The sequence below is a fragment of the Salmo salar genome, chromosome 07 (genome assembly GCF_965601325.2).
Source record: "Salmo salar chromosome 07, fSalSal1, whole genome shotgun sequence".
Classification (NCBI taxonomy): Eukaryota; Metazoa; Chordata; class Actinopteri; order Salmoniformes; family Salmonidae; genus Salmo; species Salmo salar.
The window spans coordinates 8,038,183-8,057,375 of record NC_138297.1 but is presented as its reverse complement, the minus strand read 5'-3'; the positions used below and the strand labels follow the sequence as shown (position 1 = coordinate 8,057,375).

General features: G+C 42.6%; 11 non-coding genes across 11 annotated transcripts; all 11 read left to right on the top strand.

The window, feature by feature from the left end:
* The first annotated feature begins 778 nt into the window (after nt 1-778).
* On the top strand, nt 779-851 carry trnar-ucu (transfer RNA arginine (anticodon UCU)). Its single transcript has one exon. It is a non-coding gene; the product is annotated as a tRNA-Arg (tRNA).
* Nucleotides 852-6,193: 5,342 nt separating this feature from the next.
* Nucleotides 6,194-6,266, top strand: trnar-ucu (transfer RNA arginine (anticodon UCU)). Its single transcript has one exon. It is a non-coding gene; the product is annotated as a tRNA-Arg (tRNA).
* Nucleotides 6,267-7,555: 1,289 nt separating this feature from the next.
* Nucleotides 7,556-7,628, top strand: trnar-ucu (transfer RNA arginine (anticodon UCU)). The gene has a single exon. It is a non-coding gene; the product is annotated as a tRNA-Arg (tRNA).
* Nucleotides 7,629-8,909: 1,281 nt separating this feature from the next.
* trnar-ucu (transfer RNA arginine (anticodon UCU)) lies at nt 8,910-8,982 on the top strand. The gene has a single exon. It is a non-coding gene; the product is annotated as a tRNA-Arg (tRNA).
* Nucleotides 8,983-10,271: 1,289 nt separating this feature from the next.
* On the top strand, nt 10,272-10,344 carry trnar-ucu (transfer RNA arginine (anticodon UCU)). Its single transcript has one exon. It is a non-coding gene; the product is annotated as a tRNA-Arg (tRNA).
* Nucleotides 10,345-11,625: 1,281 nt separating this feature from the next.
* On the top strand, nt 11,626-11,698 carry trnar-ucu (transfer RNA arginine (anticodon UCU)). Its single transcript has one exon. It is a non-coding gene; the product is annotated as a tRNA-Arg (tRNA).
* A 1,289-nt stretch (nt 11,699-12,987) lies between these two features.
* Nucleotides 12,988-13,060, top strand: trnar-ucu (transfer RNA arginine (anticodon UCU)). The gene has a single exon. It is a non-coding gene; the product is annotated as a tRNA-Arg (tRNA).
* Nucleotides 13,061-14,351: 1,291 nt separating this feature from the next.
* On the top strand, nt 14,352-14,424 carry trnar-ucu (transfer RNA arginine (anticodon UCU)). Its single transcript has one exon. It is a non-coding gene; the product is annotated as a tRNA-Arg (tRNA).
* A 1,289-nt stretch (nt 14,425-15,713) lies between these two features.
* trnar-ucu (transfer RNA arginine (anticodon UCU)) lies at nt 15,714-15,786 on the top strand. Its single transcript has one exon. It is a non-coding gene; the product is annotated as a tRNA-Arg (tRNA).
* A 1,281-nt stretch (nt 15,787-17,067) lies between these two features.
* trnar-ucu (transfer RNA arginine (anticodon UCU)) lies at nt 17,068-17,140 on the top strand. Its single transcript has one exon. It is a non-coding gene; the product is annotated as a tRNA-Arg (tRNA).
* A 1,289-nt stretch (nt 17,141-18,429) lies between these two features.
* On the top strand, nt 18,430-18,502 carry trnar-ucu (transfer RNA arginine (anticodon UCU)). Its single transcript has one exon. It is a non-coding gene; the product is annotated as a tRNA-Arg (tRNA).
* Nucleotides 18,503-19,193: the final 691 nt, after the last annotated feature.

Here is a 19,193-nt window from a genome sequence, read left to right as displayed (position 1 = left end):
TCAAGTATTATTTTGGGGTGCCGGAAAGTGGAGTGATGATGTGCCAGTATGCTGAGCAGTTAACCCAGTGATTTATGGATCGAAACCATCCTCTTCTGTCCAGTTTGTTTTCAGCAAACAGAAGTATAAAAACTGCTAACAATTTTTATTTTTAGAAATTAATTGCAACCTGCGATCAAAAAAAGCATAATATCTTCGGCATGTCTCATTGCCCTTGGTGATTCTTTTTTTTTACTGTTTCTATCAGTTCGTATAGGTCATGCTATAACACCATGCCCCAGATGCCTAAAAAACTGGCCTCCCAAGCCAGAGATTGTGAGTTTAAGTCTTGTCAGGGGTGGCTGAAAACAGAGTGTCCCAGCGGAAGCGTGCTGGGCCCATAACCCAGAGGCCTATAGATTGAAACCATCCTCTGCAATCCATTTTTATTTTCAGAAATTAACTGCAACCAGGGATAAAAAAAGCATAATATCAATGGCATGTCTCAGTGCCCTCCGTGGGTTGAAGCAGAGTGGCGCTGCGGAAACGTGATGGGCCCAGAGGTTGATGGATGAAACCATCCTCTGCAATCCATTTTTATTTTTAGAAATTAATTGCAACCATAAATAAAAAATAACATAATTTCATGGGCATGTCTCAGTGATTCTTTGTTTGACTGCTTCTGTCAGTTTGTATAGGTCACACTGATTACAGAGGTGCAGTGGTAGCGTGATGGCCCCGTAACCCAGAGGTCGAGGATCGAAACCACTCTCTGCTATCAAGATAGATTTCGGCAAGTACCCTAGTGGCCTAATGGATAAGGCACTGGCCTTCTAAGCCAGGGATTGTGGGTTCAAGTCCCATCTGTGGTGGATGAAGGCAGTTTGGGAAAGAAGAAGAGAGTTCATGTAACAAAGATGTTGAAGCGATTGAATTTTTAGAAAGGAAGTGCAAATAGGGATTAACAAAAAGTATACTTTCATGGGCATGTCTCTCTGCCCTTCGTGATTTTTTTTTGAATCTGCTTCTATCAGTTCGTATAGGTCATGCTGATCACACAGTGCCACAGTGGCCTAAGAAACTGGCCTCCTAATCCATGTATTGTGAGTTCAAGTATTATTTTGGGGTGCCGGAAAGTGGAGTGATGATGTGCCAGTATGCTGAGCAGTTAACCCAGTGATTTATGGATCGAAACCATCCTCTTCTATCCAGTTTGTTTTCAGCAAACAGAAGTATAAAAACTGCTAACAATCTTTATTTTTACAAATTAATTGCAACCAGCGTTCAAAAAAAGCAAAATATCATGGGCATGTCTCAGTGCCCTACGTGATTCTTTTTTTTACTGTTTCTATCAGTTCGTATAGGTCATGCTATAACACCATGCCCCAGACGCCTAAAAAACTGGCCTCCCATGCCAGGGATTGAGCTTTCGAGTCCCTTCTGGGGTGGGTTGTGGCTCTGTGGAAACGAGCTGGGCCCAGAGGTTGATGACCTGAAGCCATCCTCAGCTAACAATTTTTATTTTTAGAAATTAACTGCAACCAGCGATCAAAAAAAGCATAATATCTTCGGCATGTCTCATTGCCCTTGGTGATTCTTTTTTTTTACTGTTTCTATCAGTTCGTATAGGTCATGCTATTACACCATGCCCCAGATGCCTAAAAAACTGGCCTCCCAAGCCAGAGATTGTGAGTTTAAGTCTTGTCAGGGGTGGCTGAAAACAGAGTGTCCCAGCGGAAGCGTGCTGGGCCCATAACCCAGAGGCCTATAGATTGAAACCATCCTCTGCAATCCATTTTTATTTTCAGAAATTAACTGCAACCAGGGATAAAAAAAAGCATAATATCAATGGCATGTCTCAGTGCCCTCCGTGGGTTGAAGCAGAGTGGCGCTGCGGAAACGTGATGGGCCCAGAGGTTGATGGATGAAACCATCCTCTGCAATCCATTTTTATTTTTAGAAATTAATTGCAACCATAAATAAAAAATAACATAATTTCATGGGCATGTCTCAGTGATTCTTTGTTTGACTGCTTCTGTCAGTTTGTATAGGTCACACTGATTACAGAGGTGCAGTGGTAGCGTGATGGCCCCGTAACCCAGAGGTCGAGGATCGAAACCACTCTCTGCTATCAAGATAGATTTTGGCAAGTACCCTAGTGGCCTAATGGATAAGGCACTGGCCTTCTAAGCCAGGGATTGTTGGTTCGAGTCCCATCTGTGGTGGATGAAGGCAGTTTGGGAAAGAAGAAGAGAGTTCATGTAACAAAGATGTTGAAGCTATTGAATTTTTAGAAATGAAGTGCAAATAGGGATTAACAAAAAGTATACTTTCATGGGCATGTCTCTCTGCCCTTCGTGATTCTTTTTTTGAATCTGTTTTATCAGTTCGTATAGGTCATGCTGATCACACAGTGCCACAGTGGCCTAAGAAACTGGCCTCCTAATCCATGTATTGTGAGTTCAAGTATTATTTTGGGGTGCCTGAAAGTGGAGTGATGAAGTGCAAGTATGCTGAGCAGTTAACCCAGTGATTTATGGATCAAAACCATCCTCTTCTATCCAGTTTGTTTTCAGCAAACAGAAATATAAAAACTGCTAACAATCTTTATTTTTACAAATTAATTGCAACCAGCGTTCAAAAAAAGCAAAATATCATGGGCATGTCTCAGTGCCCTATGTGATTCTTTTTTTTACTGTTTCTATCAGTTCGTATAGGTCATGCTATAACACCATGCCCCAGATGCCTAAAAAACTGGCCTCCCATGCCAGGGATTGAGGGTTCGAGTCCCTTCTGGGGTGGGTTGTGGTGCTGTGGAAACGAGCTGGGCCCAGAGGTCGATGACCTGAAGCCATCCTCAGCTAAGAATTTTTATTTTTAGAAATTAATTGCAACCAGCGATCAAAAAAAGCATAATATCTTCGGCATGTCTCATTGCCCTTGGTGATTCTTTTTTTTTACTGTTTCTATCAGTTCGTATAGGTCATGCTATTACACCATGCCCCAGATGCCTAAAAACCTGGCCTCCCAAGCCAGAGGTTGTGAGTTTAAGTCTTGTCAGGGGTGGCTGAAAACAGAGTGTCCCAGGGGAAACGTGCTGGGCCCATAACCCAGAGGCCTATAGATTGAAACCATCCTCTGCAATCCATTTTTATTTTCAGAAATTAACTGCAACCAGGGATAAAAAAAGCATAATATCAATGGCATGTCTCAGTGCCCTCCGTGGGTTGAAGCAGAGTGGCGCTGCGGAAACGTGATGGGCCCAGAGGTTGATGGATGAAACCATTCTCTGCAATCCATTTTTATTTTTAGAAATTAATTGCAACCATAAATAAAAAATAGCATAATTTCATGGGCATGTCTCAGTGCCCTCTGTGATTATTTGTTTGACTGCTTCTGTCAGTTTGTATAGGTCACACTGATTACAGAGGTGCAGCGGTAGCGTGATGGCCCCGTAACCCAGAGGTCGATGGATCGAAACCACTCTCTGCTATCAAGATAGATTTTGGCAAGTGGCCTAATGGATAAGGCACTGGCCTTCTAAGCCAGGGATTGTGGGTTCAAGTCCCATCTGTGGTGGATGAAGGCAGTTTGGGAAAGAAGAAGAGAGTTCATGTAACAAAGATGTTGAAGCTATTGAATTTTTAGAAAGGAAGTGCAAATAGGGATTAACAAAAAGTATACTTTCATGGGCATGTCTCTCTGCCCTTCGTGATTTTTTTTTGAATCTGCTTCTATCAGTTCGTATAGGTCATGCTGATCACACAGTGCCACAGTGGCCTAAGAAACTGGCCTCCTAATCCATGTATTGTGAGTTCAAGTATTATTTTGGGGTGCCGGAAAGTGGAGTGATGATGTGCCAGTATGCTGAGCAGTTAACCCAGTGATTTATGGATCGAAACCATCCTCTTCTATCCAGTTTGTTTTCAGCAAACAGAAGTATAAAAACTGCTAACAATCTTTATTTTTACAAATTAATTGCAACCAGCGTTCAAAAAAAGCAAAATATCATGGGCATGTCTCAGTGCCCTACGTGATTCTTTTTTTTACTGTTTCTATCAGTTCGTATAGGTCATGCTATAACACCATGCCCCAGATGCCTAAAAAACTGGCCTCCCATGCCAGGGATTGAGGGTTCGAGTCCCTTCTGGGGTGGGTTGTGGTGCTGTGGAAACGAGCTGGGCCCAGAGGTCGATGACCTGAAGCCATCCTCAGCTAAGAATTTTTATTTTTAGAAATTAATTGCAACCAGCGATCAAAAAAAGCATAATATCTTCGGCATGTCTCATTGCCCTTGGTGATTCTTTTTTTTTACTGTTTCTATCAGTTCGTATAGGTCATGCTATTACACCATGCCCCAGATGCCTAAAAACCTGGCCTCCCAAGCCAGAGGTTGTGAGTTTAAGTCTTGTCAGGGGTGGCTGAAAACAGAGTGTCCCAGGGGAAACGTGCTGGGCCCATAACCCAGAGGCCTATAGATTGAAACCATCCTCTGCAATCCATTTTTATTTTCAGAAATTAACTGCAACCAGGGATAAAAAAAGCATAATATCAATGGCATGTCTCAGTGCCCTCCGTGGGTTGAAGCAGAGTGGCGCTGCGGAAACGTGATGGGCCCAGAGGTTGATGGATGAAACCATTCTCTGCAATCCATTTTTATTTTTAGAAATTAATTGCAACCATAAATAAAAAATAGCATAATTTCATGGGCATGTCTCAGTGCCCTCTGTGATTATTTGTTTGACTGCTTCTGTCAGTTTGTATAGGTCACACTGATTACAGAGGTGCAGCGGTAGCGTGATGGCCCCGTAACCCAGAGGTCGATGGATCGAAACCACTCTCTGCTATCAAGATAGATTTTGGCAAGTGGCCTAATGGATAAGGCACTGGCCTTCTAAGCCAGGGATTGTGGGTTCAAGTCCCATCTGTGGTGGATGAAGGCAGTTTGGGAAAGAAGAAGAGAGTTCATGTAACAAAGATGTTGAAGCTATTGAATTTTTAGAAAGGAAGTGCAAATAGGGATTAACAAAAAGTATACTTTCATGGGCATGTCTCTCTGCCCTTCGTGATTTTTTTTTGAATCTGCTTCTATCAGTTCGTATAGGTCATGCTGATCACACAGTGCCACAGTGGCCTAAGAAACTGGCCTCCTAATCCATGTATTGTGAGTTCAAGTATTATTTTGGGGTGCCGGAAAGTGGAGTGATGATGTGCCAGTATGCTGAGCAGTTAACCCAGTGATTTATGGATCGAAACCATCCTCTTCTATCCAGTTTGTTTTCAGCAAACAGAAGTATAAAAACTGCTAACAATCTTTATTTTTACAAATTAATTGCAACCAGCGTTCAAAAAAAGCAAAATATCATGGGCATGTCTCAGTGCCCTACGTGATTCTTTTTTTTACTGTTTCTATCAGTTCGTATAGGTCATGCTATAACACCATGCCCCAGACGCCTAAAAAACTGGCCTCCCATGCCAGGGATTGAGCTTTCGAGTCCCTTCTGGGGTGGGTTGTGGCTCTGTGGAAACGAGCTGGGCCCAGAGGTTGATGACCTGAAGCCATCCTCAGCTAACAATTTTTATTTTTAGAAATTAATTGCAACCAGCGATCAAAAAAAGCATAATATCTTCGGCATGTCTCATTGCCCTTGGTGATTCTTTTTTTTTACTGTTTCTATCAGTTCGTATAGGTCATGCTGTTACACCATGCCCCAGATGCCTAAAAAACTGGCCTCCCAAGCCAGAGATTGTGAGTTTAAGTCTTGTCAGGGGTGGCTGAAAACAGAGTGTCCCAGCGGAAGCGTGCTGGGCCCATAACCCAGAGGCCTATAGATTGAAACCATCCTCTGCAATCCATTTTTATTTTCAGAAATTAACTGCAACCAGGGATAAAAAAAAGCATAATATCAATGGCATGTCTCAGTGCCCTCCGTGGGTTGAAGCAGAGTGGCGCTGCGGAAACGTGATGGGCCCAGAGGTTGATGGATGAAACCATCCTCTGCAATCCATTTTTATTTTTAGAAATTAATTGCAACCATAAATAAAAAATAACATAATTTCATGGGCATGTCTCAGTGATTCTTTGTTTGACTGCTTCTGTCAGTTTGTATAGGTCACACTGATTACAGAGGTGCAGCGGTAGCGTGATGGCCCCGTAACCCAGAGGTCGATGGATCGAAACCACTCTCTATTATCAAGATAGCTTTTGGCAAGTACCCTAGTGGCCTAATGGATAAGGCACTGGCCTTCTAAGCCAGGGATTGTGGGTTTGAGTCCCATCTGGGGTGGATGAAGGCAGTTTGGGAAAGAAGAAGAGAGTTCATGTAACAAAGATGTTGAAGCTATTGAATTTTTAGAAAGGAAGTGCAAATAGAGATTAACAAAAAGTATACTTTCATGGGCATGTCTCTCTGCCCTTCGTGATTCTTTTTTTGAATCTGCTTCTATCAGTTCGTATAGGTCATGCTGATCACACAGTGCCACAGTGGCCTAAGAAACTGGCCTCCTAATCCATGTATTGTTAGTTCAAGTATTATTTTGGGGTGCCTGAAAGTGGAGTGATGAAGTGCAAGTATGCTGAGCAGTTAACCCAGTGATTTATGGATCGAAACCATCCTCTTCTATCCAGTTTGTTTTCAGCAAACAGAAATATAAAAACTGCTAACAATCTTTATTTTTACTAATTAATTGCAACCAGAGTTCAAAAAAAGCAAAATATCATGGGCATGTCTCAGTGCCCTACGTGATTATTTTTTTTACTGTTTCTATCAGTTTGTATAGGTCATGCTATAACACCATGCCCCAGATTCCTAAAAAACTGGCCTCCCATGCCAGGGTTTGAGCTTTCGAGTCCCTTCTGGGGTGGGTTGTGGCGCTGTGGAAACGAGCTGGGCCCAGAGGTTGATGACCTGAAGCCATCCTCAGCTAACAATTTTTATTTTTAGAAATTAATTGCAACCAGCGATCAAAAAAAGCATAATATCTTCGGCATGTCTCATTGCCCTTGGTGATTCTTTTTTTTACTGTTTCTATCAGTTCGTATAGGTCATGCTATTACACCATGCCCCAGATGCCTAAAAAACTGGCCTCCCAAGCCAGAGATTGTGAGTTTAAGTCTTGTCAGGGGTGGCTGAAAACAGAGTGTCCCAGCGGAAGCGTGCTGGGCCCATAACCCAGAGGCCTATAGATTGAAACCATCCTCTGCAATCCATTTTTATTTTCAGAAATTAACTGCAACCAGGGATAAAAAAAGCATAATATCAATGGCATGTCTCAGTGCCCTCCGAGGGTTGAAGCAGAGTGGCGCTGCGGAAACGTGATGGGCCCAGAGGTTGATGGATGAAACCATCCTCTGCAATCCATTTTTATTTTTAGAAATTGATTGCAACCATAAATAAAAAATAGCATAATTTCATGGGCATGTCTCAGTGCCCTCTGTGATTCTTTGTTTGACTGCTTCTATCAGTTTGTATAGGTCACACTGATTACAGAGGTGCAGCGGTAGCGTGATGGCCCCGTAACCCAGAGGTCGATGGATCGAAACCACTCTCTGCTATCAAGATACCTTTCGGCAAGTACCCTAGTGGCCTAATGGATAAGGCACTGGCCTTCTAAGCCAGGGATTGTGGGTTCGAGTCCCATCTGGGGTGGATGAAGGCAGTTTGGGAAGGAAGAAGAGAGTTCATGTAACAAAGATGTTGAAGCTATTGAATTTTTAGAAAGGAAGTGCAAATAGGGATTAACAAAAAGTATACTTTCATGGGCATGTCTCTCTGCCCTTCGTGATTTTTTTTTGAATCTGCTTCTATCAGTTCGTATAGGTCATGCTGATCACACAGTGCCACAGTGGCCTAAGAAACTGGCCTCCTAATCCATGTATTGTGAGTTCAAGTATTATTTTGGGGTGCCGGAAAGTGGAGTGATGATGTGCCAGTATGCTGAGCAGTTAACCCAGTGATTTATGGATCGAAACCATCCTCTTCTATCCAGTTTGTTTTCAGCAAACAGAAGTATAAAAACTGCTAACAATCTTTATTTTTACAAATTAATTGCAACCAGCGTTCAAAAAAAGCAAAATATCATGGGCATGTCTCAGTGCCCTACGTGATTCTTTTTTTTACTGTTTCTATCAGTTCGTATAGGTCATGCTATAACACCATGCCCCAGACGCCTAAAAAACTGGCCTCCCATGCCAGGGATTGAGCTTTCGAGTCCCTTCTGGGGTGGGTTGTGGCTCTGTGGAAACGAGCTGGGCCCAGAGGTTGATGACCTGAAGCCATCCTCAGCTAACAATTTTTATTTTTAGAAATTAATTGCAACCAGCGATCAAAAAAAGCATAATATCTTCGGCATGTCTCATTGCCCTTGGTGATTCTTTTTTTTTACTGTTTCTATCAGTTCGTATAGGTCATGCTGTTACACCATGCCCCAGATGCCTAAAAAACTGGCCTCCCAAGCCAGAGATTGTGAGTTTAAGTCTTGTCAGGGGTGGCTGAAAACAGAGTGTCCCAGCGGAAGCGTGCTGGGCCCATAACCCAGAGGCCTATAGATTGAAACCATCTTCTGCAATCCATTTTTATTTTCAGAAATTAACTGCAACCAGGGATAAAAAAAAGCATAATATCAATGGCATGTCTCAGTGCCCTCCGTGGGTTGAAGCAGAGTGGCGCTGCGGAAACGTGATGGGCCCAGAGGTTGATGGATGAAACCATCCTCTGCAATCCATTTTTATTTTTAGAAATTAATTGCAACCATAAATAAAAAATAACATAATTTCATGGGCATGTCTCAGTGATTCTTTGTTTGACTGCTTCTGTTAGTTTGTATAGGTCACACTGATTACAGAGGTGCAGCGGTAGCGTGATGGCCCCGTAACCCAGAGGTCGATGGATCGAAACCACTCTCTGCTATCAAGATAGCTTTTGGCAAGTACCCTAGTGGCCTAATGGATAAGGCACTGGCCTTCTAAGCCAGGGATTGTGGGTTTGAGTCCCATCTGGGGTGGATGAAGGCAGTTTGGGAAAGAAGAAGAGAGTTCATGTAACAAAGATGTTGAAGCTATTGAATTTTTAGAAAGGAAGTGCAAATAGAGATTAACAAAAAGTATACTTTCATGGGCATGTCTCTCTGCCCTTCGTGATTCTTTTTTTGAATCTGCTTCTATCAGTTCGTATAGGTCATGCTGATCACACAGTGCCACAGTGGCCTAAGAAACTGGCCTCCTAATCCATGTATTGTTAGTTCAAGTATTATTTTGGGGTGCCTGAAAGTGGAGTGATGAAGTGCAAGTATGCTGAGCAGTTAACCCAGTGATTTATGGATCGAAACCATCCTCTTCTATCCAGTTTGTTTTCAGCAAACAGAAATATAAAAACTGCTAACAATCTTTATTTTTACTAATTAATTGCAACCAGAGTTCAAAAAAAGCTAAATATCATGGGCATGTCTCAGTGCCCTATGTGATTCTTTTTTTTACTGTTTCTATCAGTTCGTATAGGTCATGCTATAACACCATGCCCCAGATTCCTAAAAAACTGGCCTCCCATGCCAGGGTTTGAGCTTTCGAGTCCCTTCTGGGGTGGGTTGTGGCGCTGTGGAAACGAGCTGGGCCCAGAGGTTGATGACCTGAAGCCATCCTCAGCTAACAATTTTTATTTTTAGAAATTAATTGCAACCAGCGATCAAAAAAAGCATAATATCTTCGGCATGTCTCATTGCCCTTGGTGATTCTTTTTTTTACTGTTTCTATCAGTTCGTATAGGTCATGCTATTACACCATGCCCCAGATGCCTAAAAAACTGGCCTCCCAAGCCAGAGATTGTGAGTTTAAGTCTTGTCAGGGGTGGCTGAAAACAGAGTGTCCCAGCGGAAGCGTGCTGGGCCCATAACCCAGAGGCCTATAGATTGAAACCATCCTCTGCAATCCATTTTTATTTTCAGAAATTAACTGCAACCAGGGATAAAAAAAGCATAATATCAATGGCATGTCTCAGTGCCCTCCGAGGGTTGAAGCAGAGTGGCGCTGCGGAAACGTGATGGGCCCAGAGGTTGATGGATGAAACCATCCTCTGCAATCCATTTTTATTTTTAGAAATTGATTGCAACCATAAATAAAAAATAGCATAATTTCATGGGCATGTCTCAGTGCCCTCTGTGATTCTTTGTTTGACTGCTTCTATCAGTTTGTATAGGTCACACTGATTACAGAGGTGCAGCGGTAGCGTGATGGCCCCGTAACCCAGAGGTCGATGGATCGAAACCACTCTCTGCTATCAAGATACCTTTTGGCAAGTACCCTAGTGGCCTAATGGATAAGGCACTGGCCTTCTAAGCCAGGGATTGTGGGTTCAAGTCCCATCTGTGGTGGATGAAGGCAGTTTGGGAAAGAAGAAGAGAGTTCATGTAACAAAGATGTTGAAGCTATTGAATTTTTAGAAAGGAAGTGCAAATAGGGATTAACAAAAAGTATACTTTCATGGGCATGTCTCTCTGCCCTTCGTGATTTTTTTTTGAATCTGCTTCTATCAGTTCGTATAGGTCATGCTGATCACACAGTGCCACAGTGGCCTAAGAAACTGGCCTCCTAATCCATGTATTGTGAGTTCAAGTATTATTTTGGGGTGCCGGAAAGTGGAGTGATGATGTGCCAGTATGCTGAGCAGTTAACCCAGTGATTTATGGATCGAAACCATCCTCTTCTATCCAGTTTGTTTTCAGCAAACAGAAGTATAAAAACTGCTAACAATCTTTATTTTTACAAATTAATTGCAACCAGCGTTCAAAAAAAGCAAAATATCATGGGCATGTCTCAGTGCCCTACGTGATTCTTTTTTTTACTGTTTCTATCAGTTCGTATAGGTCATGCTATAACACCATGCCCCAGACGCCTAAAAAACTGGCCTCCCATGCCAGGGATTGAGCTTTCGAGTCCCTTCTGGGGTGGGTTGTGGCTCTGTGGAAACGAGCTGGGCCCAGAGGTTGATGACCTGAAGCCATCCTCAGCTAACAATTTTTATTTTTAGAAATTAATTGCAACCAGCGATCAAAAAAAGCATAATATCTTCGGCATGTCTCATTGCCCTTGGTGATTCTTTTTTTTTACTGTTTCTATCAGTTCGTATAGGTCATGCTGTTACACCATGCCCCAGATGCCTAAAAAACTGGCCTCCCAAGCCAGAGATTGTGAGTTTAAGTCTTGTCAGGGGTGGCTGAAAACAGAGTGTCCCAGCGGAAGCGTGCTGGGCCCATAACCCAGAGGCCTATAGATTGAAACCATCTTCTGCAATCCATTTTTATTTTCAGAAATTAACTGCAACCAGGGATAAAAAAAAGCATAATATCAATGGCATGTCTCAGTGCCCTCCGTGGGTTGAAGCAGAGTGGCGCTGCGGAAACGTGATGGGCCCAGAGGTTGATGGATGAAACCATCCTCTGCAATCCATTTTTATTTTTAGAAATTAATTGCAACCATAAATAAAAAATAACATAATTTCATGGGCATGTCTCAGTGATTCTTTGTTTGACTGCTTCTGTTAGTTTGTATAGGTCACACTGATTACAGAGGTGCAGCGGTAGCGTGATGGCCCCGTAACCCAGAGGTCGATGGATCGAAACCACTCTCTGCTATCAAGATAGCTTTTGGCAAGTACCCTAGTGGCCTAATGGATAAGGCACTGGCCTTCTAAGCCAGGGATTGTGGGTTTGAGTCCCATCTGGGGTGGATGAAGGCAGTTTGGGAAAGAAGAAGAGAGTTCATGTAACAAAGATGTTGAAGCTATTGAATTTTTAGAAAGGAAGTGCAAATAGAGATTAACAAAAAGTATACTTTCATGGGCATGTCTCTCTGCCCTTCGTGATTCTTTTTTTGAATCTGCTTCTATCAGTTCGTATAGGTCATGCTGATCACACAGTGCCACAGTGGCCTAAGAAACTGGCCTCCTAATCCATGTATTGTTAGTTCAAGTATTATTTTGGGGTGCCTGAAAGTGGAGTGATGAAGTGCAAGTATGCTGAGCAGTTAACCCAGTGATTTATGGATCGAAACCATCCTCTTCTATCCAGTTTGTTTTCAGCAAACAGAAATATAAAAACTGCTAACAATCTTTATTTTTACTAATTAATTGCAACCAGAGTTCAAAAAAAGCTAAATATCATGGGCATGTCTCAGGGCCCTATGTGATTCTTTTTTTTACTGTTTCTATCAGTTCGTATAGGTCATGCTATAACACCATGCCCCAGATTCCTAAAAAACTGGCCTCCCATGCCAGGGTTTGAGCTTTCGAGTCCCTTCTGGGGTGGGTTGTGGCGCTGTGGAAACGAGCTGGGCCCAGAGGTTGATGACCTGAAGCCATCCTCAGCTAACAATTTTTATTTTTAGAAATTAATTGCAACCAGCGATCAAAAAAAGCATAATATCTTCGGCATGTCTCATTGCCCTTGGTGATTCTTTTTTTTACTGTTTCTATCAGTTCGTATAGGTCATGCTATTACACCATGCCCCAGATGCCTAAAAAACTGGCCTCCCAAGCCAGAGATTGTGAGTTTAAGTCTTGTCAGGGGTGGCTGAAAACAGAGTGTCCCAGCGGAAGCGTGCTGGGCCCATAACCCAGAGGCCTATAGATTGAAACCATCCTCTGCAATCCATTTTTATTTTCAGAAATTAACTGCAACCAGGGATAAAAAAAGCATAATATCAATGGCATGTCTCAGTGCCCTCCGAGGGTTGAAGCAGAGTGGCGCTGCGGAAACGTGATGGGCCCAGAGGTTGATGGATGAAACCATCCTCTGCAATCCATTTTTATTTTTAGAAATTGATTGCAACCATAAATAAAAAATAGCATAATTTCATGGGCATGTCTCAGTGCCCTCTGTGATTCTTTGTTTGACTGCTTCTATCAGTTTGTATAGGTCACACTGATTACAGAGGTGCAGCGGTAGCGTGATGGCCCCGTAACCCAGAGGTCGATGGATCGAAACCACTCTCTGCTATCAAGATACCTTTTGGCAAGTACCCTAGTGGCCTAATGGATAAGGCACTGGCCTTCTAAGCCAGGGATTGTGGGTTCGAGTCCCATCTGGGGTGGATGAAGGCAGTTTGGGAAAGAAGAAGAGAGTTCATGTAACAAAGATGTTGAAGCTATTGAATTTTTAGAAATGAAGTGCAAATAGGGATTAACAAAAAGTATACTTTCATGGGCATGTCTCTCTGCCCTTCGTGATTCTTTATTTGAATCTGCTTCTATCAGTTCGTATAGGTCATGCTGATCACACAGTGCCACAGTGGCCTAAGAAACTGGCCTCCTAATCCATGTATTGTGAGTTCAAGTATTATTTTGGGGTGCCTGAAAGTGGAGTGATGAAGTGCAAGTATGCTGAGCAGTTAACCCAGTGATTTATGGATCGAAACCATCCTCTTCTATCCAGTTTGTTTTCAGCAAACAGAAATATAAAAACTGCTAACAATCTTTATTTTTACAAATTAATTGCAACCAGAGTTAAAAAAAAGCTAAATATCATGGGCATGTCTCAGTGCCCTATGTGATTCTTTTTTTTACTGTTTCTATCAGTTCGTATATGTCATGCTATAACACCATGCCCCAGATGCCTAAAAAACTGGCCTCCCATGCCAGGGATTGAGCTTTCGAGTCCCTTCTGGGGTGGGTTGTGGCGCTATGGAAACGAGCTGGGCCCAGAGGTTGATGACCTGAAGCCATCCTCAGCTAACAATTTTTATTTTTAGAAATTAATTGCAACCAGCGATCAAAAAAAGCATAATATCTTCGGCATGTCTCATTGCCCTTGGTGATTCTTTTTTTTTTACTGTTTCTATCAGTTCGTATAGGTCATGCTGTTACACCATGCCCCAGATGCCTAAAAAACTGGCCTCCCAAGCCAGAGATTGTGAGTTTAAGTCTTGTAAGGGGTGGCTGAAAACAGAGTGTCCCAGCGGAAGCGTGCTGGGCCCATAACCCAGAGGCCTATAGATTGAAACCATCCTCTGCAATCCATTTTTATTTTCAGAAATTAACTGCAACCAGGGATAAAAAAAGCATAATATCAATGGCATGTCTCAGTGCCCTCCGTGGGTTGAAGCAGAGTGGCCCTGCGGAAACGTGATGGGCCCAGAGGTTGATGGATGAAACCATCCTCTGCAATCCATTTTTATTTTTAGAAATTGATTGCAACCATAAATAAAAAATAGCATAATTTCATGGGCATGTCTCAGTGCCCTCTGTGATTATTTGTTTGACTGCTTCTGTCAGTTTGTATAGGTCACACTGATTACAGAGGTGCAGCGGTAGCGTGATGGCCCCGTAACCCAGAGGTCGATGGATCGAAAGCACTCTCTGCTATCAAGATAGATTTCGGCAAGTACCATAGTGGCCTAATGGATAAGGCACTGGCCTTCTAAGCCAGGGGTTGTGGGTTCGAGTCCCATCTGAGGTGGATGAAGGCAGTTTGGGAAAGAAGAAGAGAGTTCATGTAACAAAGATGTTGAAGCTATTGAATTTTTAGAAATGAAGTGCAAATAGGGATTAACAAAAAGTATACTTTCATGGGCATGTCTCTCTGCCCTTCGTGATTCTTTATTTGAATCTGCTTCTATCAGTTCGTATAGGTCATGCTGATCACACAGTTCCACAGTGGCCTAAGAAACTGGCCTCCTAATCCATGTATTGTGAGTTCAAGTATTATTTTGGGGTGCCTGAAAGTGGAGTGATGAAGTGCAAGTATGCTGAGCAGTTAACCCAGTGATTTATGGATCGAAACCATCCTCTTCTATCCAGTTTGTTTTCAGCAAACAGAAATATAAAAACTGCTAACAATCTTTATTTTTACAAATTAATTGCAACCAGAGTTAAAAAAAAGCTAAATATCATGTGCATGTCTCAGTGCCCTATGTGATTCTTTTTTTTACTGTTTCTATCAGTTCGTATAGGTCATGCTATAACACCATGCCCCAGATGCCTAAAAAATTGGCCTCCCATGCCAGGGATTGAGCTTTTGAGTCCCTTCTGGGGTGGGTTGTGGCGCTGTGGAAACGAGCTGGGCCCAGAGGTTGATGACCTGAAGCCATCCTCAGCTAACAATTTTTATTTTTAGAAATTAATTGCAACCAGCGATCAAAAAAAGCATAATATCTTCGGCATGTCTCATTGCCCTTGGTGATTCTTTTTTTTACTGTTTCTATCAGTTCGTATAGGTCATGCTATTACACCATGCCCCAGATGCCTAAAAAACTGGCCTCCCAAGCCAGAGATTGTGAGTTTAAGTCTTGTCAGGGGTGGCTGAAAACAGAGTGTCCCAGCGGAAGCGTGCTGGGCCCATAACCCAGAGGCCTATAGATTGAAACCATCCTCTGCAATCCATTTTTATTTTCAGAAATTAACTGCAACCAGGGATAAAAAAAGCATAATATCAATGGCATGTCTCAGTGCCCTCCGAGGGTTGAAGCAGAGTGGCGCTGCGGAAACGTGATGGGCCCAGAGGTTGATGGATGAAACCATCCTCTGCAATCCATTTTTATTTTTAGAAATTGATTGCAACCATAAATAAAAAATAGCATAATTTCATGGGCATGTCTCAGTGCCCTCTGTGATTCTTTGTTTGACTGCTTCTATCAGTTTGTATAGGTCACACTGATTACAGAGGTGCAGCGGTAGCGTGATGGCCCCGTAACCCAGAGGTCGATGGATCGAAACCACTCTCTGCTATCAAGATACCTTTTGGCAAGTACCCTAGTGGCCTAATGGATAAGGCACTGGCCTTCTAAGCCAGGGATTGTGGGTTCAAGTCCCATCTGTGGTGGATGAAGGCAGTTTGGGAAAGAAGAAGAGAGTTCATGTAACAAAGATGTTGAAGCTATTGAATTTTTAGAAAGGAAGTGCAAATAGGGATTAACAAAAAGTATACTTTCATGGGCATGTCTCTCTGCCCTTCGTGATTTTTTTTTGAATCTGCTTCTATCAGTTCGTATAGGTCATGCTGATCACACAGTGCCACAGTGGCCTAAGAAACTGGCCTCCTAATCCATGTATTGTGAGTTCAAGTATTATTTTGGGGTGCCGGAAAGTGGAGTGATGATGTGCCAGTATGCTGAGCAGTTAACCCAGTGATTTATGGATCGAAACCATCCTCTTCTATCCAGTTTGTTTTCAGCAAACAGAAGTATAAAAACTGCTAACAATCTTTATTTTTACAAATTAATTGCAACCAGCGTTCAAAAAAAGCAAAATATCATGGGCATGTCTCAGTGCCCTACGTGATTCTTTTTTTTACTGTTTCTATCAGTTCGTATAGGTCATGCTATAACACCATGCCCCAGACGCCTAAAAAACTGGCCTCCCATGCCAGGGATTGAGCTTTCGAGTCCCTTCTGGGGTGGGTTGTGGCTCTGTGGAAACGAGCTGGGCCCAGAGGTTGATGACCTGAAGCCATCCTCAGCTAACAATTTTTATTTTTAGAAATTAATTGCAACCAGCGATCAAAAAAAGCATAATATCTTCGGCATGTCTCATTGCCCTTGGTGATTCTTTTTTTTTACTGTTTCTATCAGTTCGTATAGGTCATGCTGTTACACCATGCCCCAGATGCCTAAAAAACTGGCCTCCCAAGCCAGAGATTGTGAGTTTAAGTCTTGTCAGGGGTGGCTGAAAACAGAGTGTCCCAGCGGAAGCGTGCTGGGCCCATAACCCAGAGGCCTATAGATTGAAACCATCTTCTGCAATCCATTTTTATTTTCAGAAATTAACTGCAACCAGGGATAAAAAAAAGCATAATATCAATGGCATGTCTCAGTGCCCTCCGTGGGTTGAAGCAGAGTGGCGCTGCGGAAACGTGATGGGCCCAGAGGTTGATGGATGAAACCATCCTCTGCAATCCATTTTTATTTTTAGAAATTAATTGCAACCATAAATAAAAAATAACATAATTTCATGGGCATGTCTCAGTGATTCTTTGTTTGACTGCTTCTGTTAGTTTGTATAGGTCACACTGATTACAGAGGTGCAGCGGTAGCGTGATGGCCCCGTAACCCAGAGGTCGATGGATCGAAACCACTCTCTGCTATCAAGATAGCTTTTGGCAAGTACCCTAGTGGCCTAATGGATAAGGCACTGGCCTTCTAAGCCAGGGATTGTGGGTTTGAGTCCCATCTGGGGTGGATGAAGGCAGTTTGGGAAAGAAGAAGAGAGTTCATGTAACAAAGATGTTGAAGCTATTGAATTTTTAGAAAGGAAGTGCAAATAGAGATTAACAAAAAGTATACTTTCATGGGCATGTCTCTCTGCCCTTCGTGATTCTTTTTTTGAATCTGCTTCTATCAGTTCGTATAGGTCATGCTGATCACACAGTGCCACAGTGGCCTAAGAAACTGGCCTCCTAATCCATGTATTGTTAGTTCAAGTATTATTTTGGGGTGCCTGAAAGTGGAGTGATGAAGTGCAAGTATGCTGAGCAGTTAACCCAGTGATTTATGGATCGAAACCATCCTCTTCTATCCAGTTTGTTTTCAGCAAACAGAAATATAAAAACTGCTAACAATCTTTATTTTTACTAATTAATTGCAACCAGAGTTCAAAAAAAGCTAAATATCATGGGCATGTCTCAGGGCCCTATGTGATTCTTTTTTTTACTGTTTCTATCAGTTCGTATAGGTCATGCTATAACACCATGCCCCAGATTCCTAAAAAACTGGCCTCCCATGCCAGGGTTTGAGCTTTCGAGTCCCTTCTGGGGTGGGTTGTGGCGCTGTGGAAACGAGCTGGGCCCAGAGGTTGATGACCTGAAGCCATCCTCAGCTAACAATTTTTATTTTTAGAAATTAATTGCAACCAGCGATCAAAAAAAGCATAATATCTTCGGCATGTCTCATTGCCCTTGGTGATTCTTTTTTTTACTGTTTCTATCAGTTCGTATAGGTCATGCTATTACACCATGCCCCAGATGCCTAAAAAACTGGCCTCCCAAGCCAGAGATTGTGAGTTTAAGTCTTGTCAGGGGTGGCTGAAAACAGAGTGTCCCAGCGGAAGCGTGCTGGGCCCATAACCCAGAGGCCTATAGATTGAAACCATCCTCTGCAATCCATTTTTATTTTCAGAAATTAACTGCAACCAGGGATAAAAAAAGCATAATATCAATGGCATGTCTCAGTGCCCTCCGAGGGTTGAAGCAGAGTGGCGCTGCGGAAACGTGATGGGCCCAGAGGTTGATGGATGAAACCATCCTCTGCAATCCATTTTTATTTTTAGAAATTGATTGCAACCATAAATAAAAAATAGCATAATTTCATGGGCATGTCTCAGTGCCCTCTGTGATTCTTTGTTTGACTGCTTCTATCAGTTTGTATAGGTCACACTGATTACAGAGGTGCAGCGGTAGCGTGATGGCCCCGTAACCCAGAGGTCGATGGATCGAAACCACTCTCTGCTATCAAGATACCTTTTGGCAGGTACCCTAGTGGCCTAATGGATAAGGCACTGGCCTTCTAAGCCAGGGATTGTGGGTTCGAGTCCCATCTGGGGTGGATGAAGGCAGTTTGGGAAAGAAGAAGAGAGTTCATGTAACAAAGATGTTGAAGCTATTGAATTTTTAGAAATGAAGTGCAAATAGGGATTAACAAAAAGTATACTTTCATGGGCATGTCTCTCTGCCCTTCGTGATTCTTTATTTGAATCTGCTTCTATCAGTTCGTATAGGTCATGCTGATCACACAGTGCCACAGTGGCCTAAGAAACTGGCCTCCTAATCCATGTATTGTGAGTTCAAGTATTATTTTGGGGTGCCTGAAAGTGGAGTGATGAAGTGCAAGTATGCTGAGCAGTTAACCCAGTGATTTATGGATCGAAACCATCCTCTTCTATCCAGTTTGTTTTCAGCAAACAGAAATATAAAAACTGCTAACAATCTTTATTTTTACAAATTAATTGCAACCAGAGTTAAAAAAAAGCTAAATATCATGGGCATGTCTCAGTGCCCTATGTGATTCTTTTTTTTACTGTTTCTATCAGTTCGTATATGTCATGCTATAACACCATGCCCCAGATGCCTAAAAAACTGGCCTCCCATGCCAGGGATTGAGCTTTCGAGTCCCTTCTGGGGTGGGTTGTGGCGCTATGGAAACGAGCTGGGCCCAGAGGTTGATGACCTGAAGCCATCCTCAGCTAACAATTTTTATTTTTAGAAATTAATTGCAACCAGCGATCAAAAAAAGCATA